The 15,939-nt window shown below is 45.8% G+C and overlaps 1 protein-coding gene across 4 annotated transcripts in view; it reads left to right on the top strand.

Moving 5' to 3' along the window:
* The first annotated feature begins 207 nt into the window (after positions 1-207).
* The window catches only part of MTM1 (myotubularin 1), a 96,260-nt gene continuing 80,528 nt past the window's right edge, over positions 208-15,939 (top strand). For 2 of the 4 annotated variants that reach the window (XM_043896537.1, XM_043896538.1), the window contains exon 1: positions 208-227. The gene's annotated coding sequence lies outside the window, so the exon portion shown is untranslated. Of the gene's footprint in view, positions 228-4,174; positions 4,241-15,939 lie in introns of those variants that run through there. The other 2 variants (XM_043896539.1, XM_043896540.1) reach the window with 1 other exon arrangement.

Below are 15,939 nucleotides of genomic sequence, written 5' to 3' on the forward strand. Positions count from 1 at the left end.
GTTAGGCGGGAAACTGGAAGGGAAACAGCAGCACTAGCACTCTGGTCTACAGATGAACACAGGGTCCAGGGGGACCCCACGGTACCCTGGAGTCCTTCTATGTGCACCCCAGCTCACTGGTAAATTCTCACTGGTAAGAGAGAAGGCGCTGAAAACTTCCTGTCCATGAGCGCGCGAATATCATGTTCTATTTCTCCAGGCTCAGCTCTCCGGCCTCCTCCATCCAGGTAAGCACTCCCCATCCCATCCCTGCAGAGCTGGGCCATTGTCCCCTCCTGGTTCCCTAGCCCCACCCAAGCTTTTGCCTTACAGCTCACCCTTGGTATGTGTAGGGCAAGTTTCACCACCCTTTCCCCTTCAAGGCCCTGGGCTTTTTAAAAACAACTAGCCAACCAACCAAACAAAAACAGATGAACAGTTGTGGAAAGCCTCAAGAAACTTAACTGAGGCTACTTCCTCCCGCTCTTTAAACTTCAACTTTACTGAAGTATAATTTCTCTACAATGAAATTCACCTATTTCATGTTTAGAGTTTAATGAGTTTGGGGAAATTGTATACGATCATGTAATCACTGTCTAGTTCAAAGCATAAAACATGTCCACCACCCCCAAGACTCCCTTCTTTGGCCTTTCACAGTCAATGCCCTTCCCATATCTCTGGCCCCACAAATCTGCTTTCTGTTAGTATAGTTTTGCCTTTCCCTAAATGTAAGGTACATGGAATCATACAGTATATAACATTTTGTGTATCATTTATTCTACTTAGCATAACATTTTTGAGATTCGTTTCTATCGTAGCATGTTTCAGTGGTTCTTCCTTTTTGTTGCTGAGTAGTATTGCATTGTGTGTACCTATCTTTGTTTAGTCATTCACCAGTTGATGGGAATCTGAGATGTTTACCTCTGGACTATTATTTTTAAAGACTACTATGAATATCTGAATATAAGTCTTTTTAGGAACATAAGATTCCGTGTGTCTTAGATAAATACCTAGGAGTGACACTGCTTGGTTGTGCGTACATTTAACTTTATAAATCACTGCCAATCTTTTCCAAAGTGCCTGGACCATTCTCCTGAGGCTACTTTTTAAATAAAGGGCAGGGGTGGGGAGGAGGAGACAGAAGGGCCTCGTGGTTCTTTTAGAACCAGAAGTTAGTCCTAGGCACTCATGTGTTTATACTGCTCAATAAGCTTATGAAGTAGACATTAATATCCCCATTTCACAGATGAGGAAATCCAGGTTTAGAGAGATGTGCTTGCCCAAAGTCACACACTCAACAAATGGAAGAGCTAGAATGAGCCCAGGGGCCTTCATGCCAACGCCCAGGGGCCTGCCTCCTCCCTCTCCTGCCACTTCCCACCAGCCACCTGGCAGCCTGGGCATGCTGCTGCCTCAAAACTGTACAGCACCCTCACCTCTGTCTTTGATGAACTAGAACACAGCAATCCTGGGAAATGGCCTTCAACTCCCTTTTTCAGAGGAAGCAGCTAACAGTCAGAGAGGTGAGGTGACATTGCCAAGGCTAACAGCTTGTCTATAAAATTTCTGGGACTGGGATCCAAATTTCCAGCCTCCAGGCACTCTCTGCCAGAGCCCAGGGCCCTGCAGCTACATTGAAAAGTTTTCATTTCTAACCACTTCCATCTTGAGCTTTCTCTTTTATAAGGATGTCTTTCCCTTTCCTCCACCTTCCACCACTTCAGGCCCAATATAGGGAACCTGGCAGAATAAGGTGGTCACAGTGCCCAGGCTGCATCAGGCCAAGGCAGGGTGGGGACTTGGAGGGGGTCAGAGCACCAGCACCAGGGACCTTGGGATGAGTGTGCTGAGGGAAAGAGGTAGGAAACAGGCCATTTCCTCTCTCAGGACTGCTTCTCCCCAGGAGGCTGGAGGTAGGGAGAGGCACACCTGGTCAGGCCAAGGATGTGGGCCCCTCCTGGTCCTGCCTGCTTTACTTCTCCCAACTTGGGAGAACAGGATGGAGCCCCAGGGCATAGGCAGCTCTGTGTCTTAGCAAAATAAGGCAGCCTTTGGTAAGGATGGATGTGGGATGTTATGCTCCACCCAGAAAGGTTCTGATGGAGCAGCCTCTGTCAAGTCTATGGCTGCCCCTCCCTCTCCACAGGGCCCTGGATTAGAGGTGTGTGCCCCTGTGAAACAGGAGGAAGCCTGAAAAACCCCCAACACACACACACACACACACACACACACGCGCGCGCGCGTGCGCGCGCGCCTGTTTGTACTGATCAAAAAGTTAATTCCAGTTTCCCATACCAGAGTACAGAAGAACCCAAACAAACTTTTTGGCCATCCCAATACTTTGGACTGTGAGTTGCCACCCCAACCTGAGGCAGGGCATGTCTTGGTCAAGAATACCGCCAGCTCACCAAGGGCATGATGGGAACTCCTCTGCAGGGCTCCAACTTGGCAATTTTCAAAGTGCTTTCACCTCTCTCCCCTAGTGATCCTGCACCAAGGCCATGAGGCAGGAAGGCAGGAAGGAGTCCCCGCCTCCATTTCCCAGGCCAGAGACTGGTCTTCTCTACCGGGCTGCCTCTTTCTCCAGCTGAGACTGGGTCAGGGCTGGCCGCAGGCTGGAGGTGGTGGCGAAATCTTCAGTCACCACCTCCTTAGGACAAGGAGTGTCTTTGCTCTGTGCCCTGAACCCTCCTTCCCATCACCCCATCCCCAGTGAGCAAAGGGCTTCAGCCTCATCCTAGGATGCAGTACTTATAATAGGCAAGGCCTCCCACCCAGCTGCTGCCCTCACTCCACCCAACCACAGGGTCCTTCTCCCTCTGCTCCAAGACTCACAGATTTGGGAATCTCGTTACCTGGTGGCCTGCCAGGGAGCCTGTGCAGCATGCAATGCATGCAGTCAAGAAGCTTTTACTGAGCTTCCTATGATATCTGGTACAAAAGTGAATGTGCTTCAAAGAAGTTTACAGTCTGGGGAGGGGAGTTGACGGGACAGACTGGTAAGCAAATGGTAACATCAGTGCTATGAGAAGGGCCCTGGGAGGAGCTTCTAATTCTGCCTGTCTTGGAGCAAGTGCTATTCTGCTGCCTTTCTAGGAGTATGGCCAATCCAGGAGAAAGGAACGACAAGTGGAAGGGGCTAGAGGGAGGAAAGAACAGCGGTGCATTCAGAGAAGAGAAAGAAGTTGGCTGTGATTAGACCAGAAGTTGGAGTGGAGAGGGAAGAGACACACTGGGAAAAGTGGCTGATGAGTAGGTGGGGTTCGAGTTTGAAGGGCCTTGTTATTCAGATGAGAAGTCTTGAATCTTAATATGTATGTGTATATATATTGATATAATGATAGATGCTTATTTACACACACACACACACACACACACAGTGGTATCATGTTTTTGATGCTGGAGTAGTAAGAAAGAGGCAAAAAGTTCGTGTTAAAGTAATCCTATTTACCGTCACTTACCTGAGCTGCTTAGTATAATTATAATTTAACCCAAGGACTAGTGCAGTAATAATTACTCTTTTACTATTTTTTTTGTTACACACTGAATTCTCTTCCTGAAGTTATCTTTTTTCTTTTCCTTTCTTTTTACTGAATTAATGATCACCTGTCCTGAACCTCAAAAAAGTAGAGGGAACTTTGTCCTGAAATGTTTCCTTTCACTATGTCTCTAGAGAGTTCTTGGAAAGGTGCTGGCGTGGCATGAAGGACACCAGAGTCAGTGAAATTTTTTTTCCTTTATAGGATCTCAGCTTCACACAGCCAACCCTGAGTCCCCAAAAAGCTCAGTTTAGCGACGCCCGCTGAAGTTTTATCTAGAGATGTTTTCCCTCTGAATTCCCCCTTTACTGGGGAAAAACAGCGAGACGCAGAGAAGAATTCTGGGACTACACTACCCAACAGCCTCCGCTCGGAGTCTAGTTCAACTTCTTTTAACAGGGTGGCCCCTAGCATCTTGGTCCCGCCCATTCCCGGTACTGTATTTAGAACTACAACTCCCAGCAGCTTCCACGCACCGGGCCCCCTCAAAGAGGGTTTCCCAGCAGCCTCCTGGGCGAACGGGAGCTGCTCCCCGGGCTTCGCCGGCTACCTCTACCGGCCCCGCCCCTGGCACGTGACACACCCCCACCAACCCGCTCGCGGAGGAGGGCGGCGGGTGGTGGCCAAGGGCGGGGAGGCCGCAGGGGGCAGGGCCTGGAGGGGGCGGAGCAGGGCCCGGGAGCCGAGCAGCCTGGCAACGGCGGTGGCGCCTGGACCCCGAGGTGGGTGCGCCCTCGCGGCTAGCCTGGCTCGGAGCCGGGTACTGCGGGAAGCCGTGGTGGTGGGGCAGGGAGGACGAAGTTGTGACTCTCGGGGCCGGCAGGTCCCACGGGGCCTTGAAGCACCCTTAGGAGTGGGCGGGGGGGGGGGGGCGGTTAGCCCGAGTGTCTTCGCTGTCCCGGCCAGCCAGGGCTGGGGCCGGGGAGCAGCAGGCAGGTGCCTCAGGCTTCTCCCATTCTCCCTGCCCGAGGTCCCCGGCCGGCAGCGGGCGAAGGTCGGGGCAGGAATCGGGCGAGCGGGCCGGGAGGGTGGGGGAGTGGGGGCGTCGCGGCCGCTGCCCGGACTTTGCTTCCCCGTCCCGGGGCGGCAAACGGGCTGGGCAGACGCCCTGCCTCCCCCGCGCCGCGCCGCGGCTGGTCCTCGCCCTGACCCTCCGGGCGGGGCGGATGCCTGCCTGCCTCATCCCCCGTGGGTCCGGCGGAGGGGCCGCCGGCCGGCACTGTCCGCAAAGCCTTGATCGGCGCTCGCGACTGGTGTTTCTGTGTCACACACGGGAGCTTTATCTGCTTTTGCAACAGTTGACGGGAGATTTGAGGAGCAAACGGTTAGTTCCCTGATACGCAGTCGGAAGTATATACAGGCACGATTGCAAGCGCCTTTTGCCGAGTGGCCTCCCTTAACTGTCTTGCTGCGCTCAGGAAGTGAAAACTAATTTTAGTTTTTGCCTAAGCAAATATGAAATCAGTTTGCTGCAAAAACTAAATCACGGGCTTTATAGACACATGCAAAATATGAAGCGAAATGGATTGGGACTGGTTTTTAAACAGACATAGTAGACCTGCACAAGAATGGAATCAGGGTATATTAGAATTAACTAGGGCCTTTAAGTGTATATACTTCACTTGTTTGCTGGATAGGGAAGCTAAAGCCCAGAGAGGTTAACTAACATGGCAAAATTAATGGCAAAGTTTTTATCACAAGTCAGGTTTCTGGAGGCATCATAGCATCCCTCTAGCCTGGGTGGCTTTTATCACAGCTCAGTTTTGTTCCTTGTAAAGTATCCACTCTAGAGTCTATGGAGACTGAGCCAGCGACTTTGTTGTAGTTCAAACGATTTTTTTGAATTGCCTTCAAAACCAGTTTACCAGACTCTTAAAGCTTCTTTTATAGACACATTTTCCTTTCACCCAACATATATATTGGGCATGATCACTTGTTCACTAGATTTGACTCTGAATGACTTTTTGACTGTTTCACAAAACCCAGTGTAGCATCAAGAGATTCCACAGCATGGAGTAAGTTCAAACCAGAGGTCCTGCCAGTGTGTAACAGTCTCTCAAGGTACTTGAAAGCGGAGAGCATTCGAAGAGGTTTTTAGAGTCTAGTATGGTCAAGTCTGGGGCTTCCCAGGTGGTGCTAGTGGTATAGAACCCGCTGCCAATGCAGCAGACATGAGATGCAAGTTCAATCCCTGTGTCAGGAAGATCCCCTGGAAGAGGGCATGGCAACCCACTCCAATATTCTTGTCTGGAGAACTCCATGGACAGAGGAGTCCATGAGGTTGCAAAGAGTTGGACACGACTGAGATGACTTAGCTGACCATGCATGCATGGTCAAGTCTAGTCTGACTTACTAGAGTCTAGTAAGTTCAGTAACTATTGGTCTCCTTACCTTAAAGTTCTAAGTTGTATTGATTGTCAAGTTGTCATTGGTTTCATTCATTAAACCCAGAATGCCCATGCAGTGCCTGTAGAGTCCTGAGTGCTAGGAAGATAACAGACAGAGCCACTGATGAGGTCCCTGCCTTCCAGAGCTTCTTTGTGGGGAAGCAGACAATAAAAAAATAAACAATAATATATTTTCCACCGGAGATGAGCACTGTGAGGAAGAACAGAGCTCTGAAACTCTGAGATGACCATCTAGCAGGCCAGCATGCTTGTGAGGGGGTTGGGTATTACTTAGCATCGCTAGTGTTAGATGGTCAGCTGCTGCTCCATTAAAGCAAATCACCATATCCAAAAGTAAATCTGTCTGAATCCAGGAGATCCTTTGGGGGGGGTCATCATTTCTCCAGCAATTGCCTCTCGGATGGTAAGTTTGTCACAGCCTCATTTTTACTTGCATTCCCTCCGCCCCACCCCATGCAAATAGTAAGTGGTTTCAAACACCCAGGGAAGTGAGCTTCTAATCCCTCATTGTCTCAGTAGCTGCCCCACTCCTGCTACGAAAGGCCCTGCTGACTGAGCTAAGGGTTGGTTGTTAACCCTATGCCAGTGTCTGCTGGTTGGGAGCTATCTGACACAGCTATCTCTTCCTGCATGCTGGTTTGTACTGGGAACCTACCTTGGGAAGGAAACCTCAATCCTTGTGTTGTGCTTAGTAAAGAAACTAGTTCATTTTGAAATTAGCTCTAGAGTCAAGAGGCACCCAACTTCCTCAGAAGAAGAGTGCCAATAAAATGGTAACTTAACAAAGTTCATCTGCTTAGTACCCTCTCAGTTCTTTCCTTTTCTGTATGTTCAGTGGCGTCAAAGTAAATGTTTTCATTTTTACAGGTTCCAAAAAATCATTAAAGTTACCAAAAAATATGCCAATATTCTTTGTTCCTAAATGAAAGGATTAACAAAATGTAGTTACTTTAAAAACCACTGAAAGAACATGGGGTTCTCGCTCTTATTGAGGACTGCAAAATAAGGAGAAAGCAGAGCCTCTTCAAGGCTTCTGCAGCAATCTGAAGTGGTGGCCAAGGATTTCAAAAGGCCAGAGTTTCTCGTTATTTCTAAAGTTTTTTCAACTTTATAAAAGAATAAGAGGTTGTTTTCATTACTTGCTAGTAATTGCCCTTCCCTGTTTCTGACCTCTTTGAAGTTCTGCTTTCTTTATTTTCTAGTTTCTCGGTTCATTATTCCTTTTTGGCAGATAGGGGACAGCCCCTGTTGTTCGTCTTTAAGGTGTTGACTCAGGATTTGGATCCTGGCTGTACCATTGGCTTTGTAACTTCGGGTGAGCTCCTTACCTCTGTACCTCGGCTTCCTTATCTATAAAATGAAGATAGTAACAGTAGTCCCTTCCTCCCAGGGTTGTTGGCAGGCCTCCAGGATAAGGTATATGAGATGCTTATAATAGCATCTTACACGTAGTAGGCACTCAAGAAATGTTAACTGTTACTGGCTTGAGCTACGTGGGACTCCTTTCGTTTAAAGAAGAAAAATACTAGCCATGTCTCATTAAATGTTTGGAAATCCGATGAACATGATTTCCTAGACATTTTTCTGCATTTCATTGTTGACCCCAGCATTGAGTTTCAGGTGACATTGTCAGCAGCGCACACAGTTCTTGCCCACCTAAGTTCTGTTTACAATTTGGACTCAGAAATTACTTGAGCCCGTATTTTGTTTGTTGCTATAGACAAGAATAGAATAAGAGAGGTTTTCTTTCCACTCCTCTGCTTTGAAAGCCAGAGAGGACCAGGAGACCCAGTTGGCATTAGTCAGGTGAGATCCAGTTGCCATCCTGTAGTCAGAGGATGGTTTCTCATATTAAAAGTTTACAGTGAATTTATCCACAGGACCACCAGGAGGGTGGCATCCTTTTCTTTTTAAGAATGTGGCAGGCGTCTCTTTAGAAAATTGGCATCATGCACTAGTGCTTTCTATTTCTACCCAAGGAGCAAGGAAGAGTAAAGGAGCCTTGTGTCTGTGGGAGATGGCAGAAAGCCCCTTCTTAGCCCTGTGATACTGGACAAGTCTTTTCTCCTCGCTGCAGGTGGCTCAATCTTTGTAAGATAGAGCTAAGGCAGCCTGCACCACCAAGATCCCAGAGCTCTTCAGGGGAGTCAATGTGCATCAGCATCCTTTGCTGACTGTAGGGCATTATTATTATTATGGCATCCATGTGTTATGTAAGCCATTGCTATTTGGAGAACTGATGTGAGAGGGCAGCATCCTTCTGCTACTTGGCGCATCCTCGCTGGGGGTGTGATGGCTTTGCCCAAGCCCACTTCTGTCAGCACTGAAACATGCACATGTTTTGTTGACTCTCTCAGATGGACCTGAAGCCACTGGTACACTGTGTGAGTTTCCATTTTGTTGATTCCTAAAATGATAGTGCTGTGTCACCAACAATCCCAGGGCAATAGTGAGGTCATCTCTGCACCAGAGAATATTGCCTGCCTCTTCTGTCTCAGAATGGAAGGCTTTCATTTTTCAGATCAACATCTTACCTCAGCTTCTCAATGCAGCTTGATGCCGTGCCGAGTTCCTCCACTCCTGGGGCTCAGGTTGGAAGCAGTCCAGGGACTCATTGCTCTCCAGGTCCACCGCACCTTCCCTTCCAAGAGGATGGGGGCCAAGTGCTCTTTGAATGTTTCTCAGTATCTTGAGATGACTATAAGCTGAGGTTGGAGACAGTTTTCTGGGCAAGAGAACCCTAACATGCTCCATGCACGCAGGAGATGTTTAGTGAACATTCTTTGACTTGAGCTGGACAAGGGCGCATAGCTTAGAATTGTTGGGGTGTGTTCATTTCAACAAATTATGGTTGGTCTAAAGATCCTGTTCCCTGGTACTAGATGAAAGGGAGCTCCTGCTTAGTCTTTCTTTCCATGATCAATTAGCCAGTGAATAAGAAAGCTCTGAGTCCTGTTGGGGGAGAGATCCCATGGGTTGTTTGCCCACCCATTTCTTTGGGGACTATTGTCACTGGAAGTTTGAGTTTAGGTTCGTTTTTTTGCTTTGCTCGTTGATGTGTTGGGGGCGGGTGGGGGCGGGTAGGAAGGAGTAAGGAAGTTGAAGGGTAATAATTGAAAGTAAAAATAAAAGTAACTCATTTAGCTCTCCTGCCCTGCCTTCAGACCTTGGCTGCACAGGATGCCTTTCTTCAGCTTGTGATAACTGTTACATGTTGCTATCTTGTCCTTGGGCGTTTTGTGAGAAGGAGGCCACTGTGTGCTTCCCAGAGCCTCTCCCAGCGCAATGGGCTAACCCCCCGGGCTGTCCTGCTTTCACCTTCAGGGGGTGGGGTGGGTCATAAAGGGGATTCTTAGCATCAGGTAGAGGGGATTGATATGCCCTTGTATGACCCTCAAGTTCCTTTGTGGCCCTGGGGTGACTTAGGTGGGGACAGAGCTGTCAGGGTTCATTCCAGCGGGCCTGGAATCAGCCGAGCTGTTTGACTGGAAATGTCCCTACTGTGCAGCAGTGCCCCTGACCGAGATGGGTCAGTACCATCCATGCATCACCATGAGAAGAAAGAAGAAAGATTTGCACTTGGTTTCAGAGCACCCAGGAGGGTGCAGTCCTTGTCACTGTGGCAGGAAGGATAGAAGAGCCCCCAGTCGGAGTTCCATTTTGAGCTTCCTGGTCCTGAGTTGCCTCGAGCGAGGCAGTGCTGCTGGGTCTGTCGGAGCGAGTGGGAGTCCCAGATGGAGGGCAGTCGGAGCTGGCCCTCACCTCTCTGTAGCCCTTGCTGTGAGGCCTAACAACTGATTTTTTCAAGTTGAGGCTGAGTATGACCCTGCTGGCCATTTCCTTTCTTCGCTATTATCAACTCTGAAGTGACGCAATCCTTTCTCCAGAGCCTCCCGTCAGGTCTGCTCCACAAAACAGTTTTTCCTTGTTAATAAAATTGTTCTGATGCCCCTGTCCCTGGGAACTTAGGAGACGTGCAAACTCTTAGGCCCCCGCAGACCTGCACAACCAGAATCTGCAGGTGAAGAAGACCCCCAGCTGATCTGTATGTAAATTACATTTCGAGAAGTGTGATCTGAGTAACAGTTCACAGCCCCACTTGCTTCCTGATCCTTTGGGACCGACCACGCTGTTCATTTGAAAAATAACTCAAGCCACATGTGTCATCCGTCTTCCTAGTAGCCACATCAAAAAAAGACAGATGAAGTCAATTTTATAATGTATGTTATTCAGCCCAATATGTCCAAAATATTAATTCAACATGTAATCAGTAGGACAGTGAGATGCTCCCCTCGTCTTATTTGCATGAAGTTGTCGAAATCCAGCATGTATTTTACATCTGCAGCAGGCCTCAGTGTGGACTAGCCATGTTTCAAGTTCCGCTTGCCAGTGGCTCCAGCTTTGGACAGCGCAGCTTTGAGAGATACATTTTGGCCTTGATTTGCTGATGATGTCATCAGATTTGCTGTTGAGGCCGGAAGAGCAGTTGGAGCCTCCGCCGCCTGGGCAGTAAGTTGCTTGGACGGTCGCTGTACATGGTGCGGAGCCCTCTGCCTGTTGTGCCCTTCTGTACATCTCATTTGGATCCTCACAACATCCCCATTTCTTTACCGAGACTTCCTCTCTGGGCCTCAGCTTGGCAAGCTACACTGAGAAGTCGTAGTCGGCAGAGGTGAGGAATGCAAGCTTCTTTCTTGGGGGCATCTTCAAAGGACTCAAGGGACGCCTCTCCTTTGGCTCAGCAGAGCCCCCAGATGGCTGCTCCCTTTTGCTGTGGGCCTGCCACCCCATGGTTTGTCCCCCTGGCTGCTCATTAGAATCACCTGGGGAGCCTTAAGGACCCGATGCCTTGGCCCCACCCAGACATTCAGATTTATTTGATGGTGGTGGCGGCGAGGGGTGGTAGAGATCAGACCTCCTCATTTTGAAAAAGTGTTCTGGGAGATTCTGGCGGGCCACCCAGCTCCAGAGCAGCTGTCCCCAGCTTCTCTAGCGCCGAAAACCTGCGGCCTTGGGGCTGAAGTGCAGATTCTGACTCCAGGGGACAGGGACAGGCTTCCTCTTGCAGGCAGGTGACAAGGATGCTGGCAGCCGCGCTGGGACTCTGAGGAGCCTGTGCTCCAGAATCACCGGAGGGTGGTTCCCAAACTCCACATTCCCTGGCAGCTAACCTGGAGATTCTGATTCAATAGGTTTGAGGTGGGGCCCAGGATCTGTAGTAGAGAAGGCATGATGTTCTCTGAATTTCACCACAAAGTGTTATGTTGACTTTAGGGTTTGCATAGGCACATTTCTAGTGCCCTTTTTTTCGGGGGTGGGGGTGTTTGGTCTAAATGGATATTGAATCTTATCAACCCCCATCTCTGCCATTATGGAGATTTGTCCCCGACCCTTTAAACCGGTTGATGCGATGGGCTATCTTAAGGGATTTTCTCATATAACTTGGTAGCATTAACCAGGTTTGCATGGCTGGCATAGACGTTATTTCTTACTGCTGGGTTGGTTTGGTAATGTTTTCTTCAGAATTTTTACATCTGTATTTGTGAGTGAGATTGTGCTTTAATTTTGCTTTACTTACTGTCTTTGCCTAGTTTAGTACCTTTTTGCTAGCCTTATAAAGTGAATGAGAGCATTCCCTTTTTCTGGTCTCTGGAAAACTGTATAAAATTGGAGTTGTTTGTTCCTTGAATATTTAGTAGAACTTGCCCCAGAGCCAGCCGTGCCTGGTGCTTTGGTGTAGAAATGCTTCAAACTACCACTTACTAGCTACCATGTCTGTAGTTACATCTGTCTTTTCATTCTTAAATCTTCATTTTGTTTACTTGTGCCTTCTCCTTTTCTTCTTGATGAGTCTTACCAAAGGTTTGTCGGTTGTGGTTATGCAGTATGAGGTTTGTCACTGTGTAGAAAAGAATGAGCATAATTATATTCTCAAGCTTCTTTCTGATTAATATTAATGAAACTGCATAATCTGAAAGTCAAATTAATATCAAGGTATATTCTGAAAAGCTTTCCTTTCACTCATATCTCCTGCCAGGCATGCTCTTTCTCCTAGCCACTCTAATCAATGTTATTAGTTTTCTGTTCATTCTTCTATTTTCTTTTGCAAATTTGAGCTGGTGTGCATGCGTACACATACACACACTCATTGCATTTCCTCCCTTTTCTTACACCAAAAAAGCATACTACATACACTCTTCAGGCTCTTGCTTTCTTCACTTAAAATATACCCTGGAAATCTCTCTCTTCTACATTTTCTCCTTTCTTCTTTCTTATTTTGCTGCTTGGATGTTTCAAAACATAGTCTTTTTACTATTATTTAGTTCTAATGTATTCTGATTTCCATTGTGATTATTTCATTCACCTGTGAGTTGTTTAGAAGTTTGGTTTAAATTTACAAATACGATTTCTAAGTAAATGTTTAACAGTGATTTCTAAGTTAGCTGCATGATGGTCAGAGAACGTGGTCTGAACACTGGTAGTTCTTGTGTGTCGAGGGTGGGTTTAGATAGATTGCACTGTGTGGTTGGCTTCTTTCATTTAGTGTAAAGCTTTTAATATTCATCCATGTTTTGTCATTCATCATATATCAGCAGTTATGACTTTCTTTTGCCAAGTACTATTCCATAGTATGGCTATAACAATATGTCTGTTCACTAGTTCATGAACGTGTGAGTTAATTCAGTGTTTTTGGCAATTATGAATGTAAAACTGCCTTGAGCATTTTCTTACAAGTCTTTGGGTGGATTCATGTTTTCATTTGTCTTGTGCAAACACTTAAATGTGGCATTGCTGGGCCATATGCTTAGGGTACTTTCTTGTACTTTACAGGAAACTGTCACCCTGTTCTCCAAAGTGTCTGCACCATTTTGCATTCCCATCCCAGTGGCAGAGTCAAGTATGAGAGTTCTGCTTGGATCACATTTTCACCAACATTTGTTATTGTCTGTCCTGTTAAATTGCAGCCATTCCAGTGGGTGTGTCATAGTAGCTCATTGAGGTTTTATTTTGCATATTCCTAATGACTAATGATGGTGAATATGTCTTCATGTGCTTTTTGACCATTCGTATCTTCTTTGATGAAGTGTCTGTTCAGATCTTTTGCCTGTTTCTTATTGGATTGTCCGTTAGTTCTTTATGTATTTTGGATACAAGGCCTTAGGTAGGTAATTTGCAAGTATTTTCTCCTGGACTGTGGTTTACTGTTCCATTTTCTTAGCTGTGCCTTTGAAAGAGCAAAGATTTTTAATTTTGATGAAGTCCAGTTATTGGGTTTTTTCTTTTATGGTTTACGCTTTTTGTGTTCTCTAAAAAACTTTTGCCTAATGTAAGTTCACAAAGATTTCCCCATGTGTCTCCCTCTAGACTTTTGCAGTTTTAGCTCTTTGTTTAGACCTGTTTTGGTAGGTTGACCCAAAGGTGGTCCCCCGATTGCTGCCCCACCATGTTTATACCCTGTGTAATTGCTTCCCTTGAGTATGCAGCCTTCTGAGACTTTGAGCAGAGGATGAAGTTAAGACATGCCTGAACTTCTGACCCACCACCCATACAAACCGTGAGAAAATTAACGTGTTGTTTACAGCTACTAAGTTTGTATGCAGCAGTATAAAACTAATACTTATGTGCTTCATTTCAAGTTAATTTTGTATGTTGTGTCAAGTAAGGGTCAAGATTCACTTATTTCCATATGAATGTCAAATTGTTCCAGCATCATTTGTGTAAAAGACTAGACCATTGACCATTCCTAAGACCTCCAAAAGATGGACCTAATTCTGGACTCATTTTGTTCTGTTGATCTCTATGTCTAATATTAGGCCAGAACTACACAGTCTTGATTACTGAAGTATTGCAAGTCTGGAAATTGGGTAATGGAAGTACTCCAACTTAGTTCTTTTTTATTTCCCATCCCTCAAGATTATTTTGGCCATTCTTGGTCCTTTGCTTTTTCATATAAATTTCAGAATCATCTTGTCAGTTCCTATGACAAAGCCTATTGGGAATTGATAGAGATTGTGTTGAATCTATGGATCAGTATTGATGACATAACAATACTGAGTCTTCCCATCTGTGAGCATGATATGTTTGTCCATGTATTTAGGCCTTTAATTTCTCTCAGCAGTGCTTTATAGTTTTCAGTGTATGGATCTCGTGTACATTTTGTTAAATATATCCCTAAATATTTCACTTTTATATATGCAGATGATATTTTTATACTTCAGTGTTCATTTGTTCATTGCTAATGATATAAATGGGGCTTCCTTGGTGGCTCAGATGAAAAAGAGTCTGTCTGCAGTGCAGAGACCTGGGTTCAATCCCTGGATTGGGAAGATGCCCCGGAGAAGGGAATGGCTACTCACTCCAGTATTCTTGCCTGGAGAATTCCATGGACAGAGGAGCCTGGTGGGCTACAGTCCATGGAGTCGCAAAGAGTTGGACATGACTGAGTGACTAACACTGTCACTTTTCATTGATACAAATATAATTTTTAATTTGATAATGTATATCATGCAGACTTATATCATGCAGACTTACTTTACTTACTAGTAAATTTACTAGTTCTAGTAGTTTTTCTGTAGTGTTCTTAGGATTTTTTATATGAATGATCATGTTGTCTGCAAATGCAATTTCAATTCTTCCTTCTAGTGTTTTATATATTTTATTTCTTTCTCTTGTCTTATTAAAGTTGCTAGGATCTCTAAAATATATTGAATGCAAGCAATAAGAGCAACTAACCTTGCCTTGTTCCCACACTTAGTGGGAAAACATTGCATCTTTCACCATTAAGTAGAGTTAGTTATAGATTTTCCATAGGTTACCTTATCTATTCCTAGATTGCTGAGATTTTTTAAAAAATCATTATTAAATGTTCAATTATGTTTGTAGAAGCTATGTCTCAGATATAACCTTCAGGAAGATAGTATACCTCAAGAATAGCCCTGTTGACTATATATCATCACATTCATACTTTTATCAACCACCAGTACCCAGCTTTTTCTCCTTGTGTTGATAGTAGAATTTCCAACTGGAGCTTGGGAATTCTTTTTTTTTTTTTTCCCTCTACAGCAGCACATGCAATCATTCCTCAGTATTCACAGGGGTTTGTTTGCAGGACCCGTTGTGAATGTCAGAATCCGTGGATGCTCAAGTCGCATAATCAGCCCTCCATATCTGTGGGTTATGCATCCACAGGTATGGAGGGCCGACTGTTTTGCTCCTTCAAAAGCCATGGCAATTCTGTGTCAGATTCATACGTGTCATTTTTAGGGTACTGGAATTTCTTTACCTTCTTTCTTTGCCATTCTCTTGACACTGCTTTTGGTTCCTCTTCATCTCCTTGCCTTATTTCTGCCTTTTTTCTTAGATTATTTCTTCTATATCTATCAAAGCTTCCTACCTGCTAATAGTGCCAAGTTCTTGATGAGGGTGTGTGTGTGTGTATGTGTGTGTGTAGAGCAGGGATGGATAGCCATTTGTATTTGTGGCTGGAATAATAGGTAACTGCCCCTAGTAGGAAGATACCATTGTCCATGCTCTGAGTCACTGCAGGTCTCTCTCTCTCTCTTTTTTTTATTTATTTTAATTGGAGGCTAATTACAGTATTGTAGTGGTTTTGCCATACATTCACATGAATCAGCCATGGGTGTACATGTGTTCCCCATCCTGAGTCCCCCTTCCACCTCCCTCCTCATCCCATCTCTCTGGGTCATCCCAGTGCACCAGCCCTGAGCACCCTGTCTCATGCATTGGATCTGGACTGGCGATCTGTTACACATATGATAATATACAACCGCAGGTCTCTCTTTCTGAAATTCCAAGGCTTTTTAATGAAGCCAGTCTTTGTAGATTCCCTTTAGACACTCCTTCAACTACTATGGCAAAGGACCTGTTGCCCAGGCTACTAGTCCTGCTGCTGAGCTCTGTTAACTTTCAAGGTCAACCTGCCCTTGTATTGATAAATTAGGACTAATTAAGGAGCATGAAGCCCAGCATTTTTAACAATTGGGAGACCCTAG

This window comes from Cervus elaphus, chromosome X (assembly GCF_910594005.1).
Source record: "Cervus elaphus chromosome X, mCerEla1.1, whole genome shotgun sequence".
In the NCBI taxonomy this organism is placed as follows: Eukaryota; Metazoa; Chordata; class Mammalia; order Artiodactyla; family Cervidae; genus Cervus; species Cervus elaphus.